The 4,141-nt window shown below is 30.3% G+C and overlaps 1 pseudogene; it reads right to left on the bottom strand.

Moving 5' to 3' along the window:
- Positions 1-965: 965 nt before the first annotated feature.
- On the bottom strand, positions 966-2,861 carry LOC120267363 (annotated as a pseudogene).
- Between the last annotated feature and the right edge of the window lie 1,280 nt (positions 2,862-4,141).

Raw genomic sequence — 4,141 nt, 5'->3', positions numbered from 1 at the left:
ATAAGATTGGATTTTGATCGAATAAGATTGGATTTTTTTTTTATATGTTTTTGCAGATTTTGGAGAAATTCATGGTTAAAGATCAAGATGGTTGAAGATGAGGATGCACGAAGCTTTTTACTTTGTGTAATTATTAACTCAAAAAATATTTTGTGATGAAAGTACATAAATAGTTTAAAACTCTTACATTTTGTTATTACTCAAAATACATTGTACTTTTAGCTCATAACTTGTCAATAAAAGTCAATGAAATTGAATTTTGGATACTTTTGATTTACATGTGAAACAAATTTATTTATTATTAATTGAAAAAATTAAAATTTAATTCAATTCAATTAATGAACAAATTTAGAGGTGGTTATAACCACCTCTAAAAGTATGAACATGTACGAAATTATTAGCTATAGAGGCGGTTATAACCACCTCTAAAACTATTGAGGAGTAATGAAAACTTAGTAGTAGGCACCTCTTTAAAGAGTTTTAAAACTTTTAAGGAGTGATGGAAAGTTGGTAGCTATAGAGGCGCCTCTACTAATTATAATTTTTAGAGGTGGTTATAATTAACCACTCCTAAAACTATTGAGGAGTAATGAAAACTTAGTAGTTATAGAAGTGGTTATAACCACCTCTAAAACTATTGAGGGTAATAAAAATTTAGTAGCTATAGAGGCGGTTATAACCACCTCTACCCTTGTTATTAAAAACCACTTCTATATATGAAACTTACCCCAATGGTTGGTACAAACTGGCTCTAAAGTGTAGAGCTGGCTTGATACGAGGCGGTTTAGAGATGGGTAAAAAAACCAACGCTATACCTATAGAGGTAGTTATAACCTCCTCTATTGGGCTTGAAAACTACCTCAAAAGCACTTTTTCTTGTGTAGTGGGCCTTGCAACAGTACTGTTCAAGCACTAGCCAGATTGTAGAGCTATGCCCAGCTGGTAACAACTCCAAATTAACAAGCCTAATTTGAGAGCTATACCCACAAATACTATTATAGGTAACGATTCCAAAGCATGACATCCCATACTTGTCCAAATTTATGATGCAAAGGGGCACCTCAGAGACCAGTTGGTCAGGTGTCAAGTACCCAGAGGAGGCAGTGTCCGATGATGCCGGCAACCCCATGAAGATGGTAGCATTCGGCACACTTGATGTCCACTTTTCCCAAGAGTTAAGCAGGTTAACAACGTTGTCGCCGAAGTACTCTGTAATGATTGCAAATGAACTAACCCCTTTAGTCCCACATCGGCTATGAGATGGACTCTTTGTGTGCATATAAGTGGTGAGCATCCTTCACCACTAGGCCGGTCTTTTGGTGACACGCTCTCCTCACCACTTGTGTGCATAACATACTCCCATGGAGGATTGTTAAAGAACTCCACCCATACATAGTCAAAAAGTGAGGTGGCGAGTGAGTTGCCTATCAAATAATCCAGGTACGGGCATTGTGCGATCGCTGATAAATAGACCTACATATATATATATTCAGAGAAGGATATTAAATATAGTTTATCCATTTTTTTAAATATATATATTTGGAACAATATTAGTTTGTTTACTCGCTCAACCCATACTTTGGGTGGCTGTTAGCTAGGATTTTTAACTTACTAATTAATATTTTATTTATTTCTATTATATTATGATAATATTTATAAAGTTTTATTTTAACTATACATCCTTGTAAGTTGTTATATACGTATAATATATATTCACCTACTTTATTATATATATACTACCTATATAACATAATATAATAAGAGATCTGGTATATAATTTATTTCCCTCCTATACTTAATTATTTTTAGCACTCACCTTCTTTCCTTGTTCTTGTTGACTATTTTGACTATAGTCATAGAACATCTTTGTCAGGGCTGGTTCAAGGGTAAGACAAATGAAGCAAAGATATTTTTTAACAATAATTTTAACAACTCAAAATTTTGAAGGACTTCAAGTAATTATTGTAATATAAAAATATTTAATTTAATATTTAATTAATGTTTTATAATCCTAGTTAACTTTTAAAATTTTAAATAATATAATAAAATATTAAATATTTTTATTTTAATGCTTAATAAGTCTCATATCTTCTCTAACTAATTTTTCAAAATTTTATTCTGATCCTCTAAATATTTTTCATGCATTTTTCTCCAAAGTTAATATAATATTTATTTATTATAATTGTAAATAAGAGCTTTGTATTTTTATATTATTGCAAAAAAAAAATTTGTTATATTTTCAATTTGTTGAGTTTTGCTTATAAATTTTAAATATATCCCTTCATCACAAGTTTAATAGCATGTAAAAAAATAAATAAATATCTCAAATAGATATTTATTGAAATTAAATTTTATTGAAAAAATAAAAGATTTTATTCTAAAATTTTGCTTTAGGCCTCTAGTTACCTTGAGTCGCCACTAATCTTAGTAAACTCGTCCCAGTACAGTGTAGTAGTTGCACCAGTGACATCAAAATCAATACCATCTAAAACAACATCCCAGAGTGGCCGGGAAGATGACAACCTTCCAAGGAAGTTGTTCCAAAGGTAGTCAGCCACTTGCTTAGCATCTTCAGTTGATACAAGAGTAGCTTTTGCTCCACCCAGAGACAGAAACACCTTGATACCTTAGCTTTGGCAATTATTGATATCATCGCTAATTTTAGCACAATCATGTTGGATAGTAGGGTCACAGTGTCCTGCAAGATTGATTTCCGGAATCGGGAAACTCCTAAACTTGTGAAGGAAACCGATAATCACAATGTCGTGGACGACAATGTTGCCCATGCCAGCATTGCAGGTGATGGATAGTGCGGCTAATGTGAGGAGGAGGAGACTTTGGGTTTTTTTTTTGGTTGCCATTAGGAATTTAGGGTTTGTGAAATATGAAGATGAAGGAGAGGATTTGGGTTTATACAGAGATGAATGAGAATGGCTGTCATGTCACGTACGCTGTTTGTATTAACAGACTATTGAGTGCATGTAAAATAAATAGTGTTTTTTTCCTTACTTGATTCGTTTTTAGAAAATAAAACATTGGTTGTATTATAGGTGCGTCATGAATTTATTGAGATTTTTTTAAAAAAAAATTTTTGAAAGATTTTTTATTTTTGAGATTATATTAATCAATAGCATCTTTTTGATTTATTAATAACGGTCTCTTGCGTAGAGTGTTTATTTTGGAAAAACCACATTATCAAACACCAAAATCCATAAAAGATGAGTGTATAAGTGTTTGTTAAACTTTTTCTACACTGGTACATGTTCTTGACACATAATTGTCATATTTTGTTAAAAATAAAATAAAATGAAATGAAATTACTTTATGTATCATACCATTGTGCCCTAGACTAATAATTTCATGAAAGAAAGCATGTGTTTTGTTTTGTTTTTTTATTTATTTTATCTTTTCCCTAGTTTGTGTCCTTGCAAGATAAATAATTGCTAAATATATATATTATGAAAAAATATATATTTATTTTAACAATTGGATATTATATATGGCGCTAAATTTATATGTATAAAAATATTTTTACATATATACACCCTTTATAAAACTTGTAATCACACACATAATTTTAATAATGGTTTCATAAATTTTTTCAAGTTTAATTAATTATTATTTTTAATAATATATAATTAAGGGTCCGTTTGTTGGACATGATAAGAACGATAGAATATGATAGACAATTATATACTACTGCTGTTCTTAGTTTGGTGTGCTAATAGGATATGATAGTCTTATCCTATTGGCCCACTTTATCATGCCGGAGACATGATAATGAATCCTATGTGGGGAGTCAGTATAGAATCAAGTAGGAAATGATAAAAAATAAATTTATCTTTTTGCCCTATTATTTGGTTTGTCTCCCTTATCTAGGGTTTCATTGTATTTTTTCTTTTATATCTTTTAAACAAGATCCTTGTGACAAGAAGCTTATCAACAAGTAGATAAAACACTAATTTTACTATTTTAAGTAAGATTTATGCATTTGGACTGGTTAAAAGTTTTTTCCGTCAATCTTCATGCTTGAGCAGATTATTTTTCATCTAAATATATTTTTTTAATCATGTCTTATTTATAGTTCCTCTAGTCTGATGATTTTTTTATTCAAATTGATTTTGATGTGATTTATTTATTT

Source organism: Dioscorea cayenensis, chromosome 8 (genome assembly GCF_009730915.1).
Source record: "Dioscorea cayenensis subsp. rotundata cultivar TDr96_F1 chromosome 8, TDr96_F1_v2_PseudoChromosome.rev07_lg8_w22 25.fasta, whole genome shotgun sequence".
NCBI classification, from domain to species: Eukaryota; Viridiplantae; Streptophyta; class Magnoliopsida; order Dioscoreales; family Dioscoreaceae; genus Dioscorea; species Dioscorea cayenensis.
Note: the sequence above shows the minus strand (reverse complement) of the source record. Positions and strands in the feature narration are given on the sequence as shown.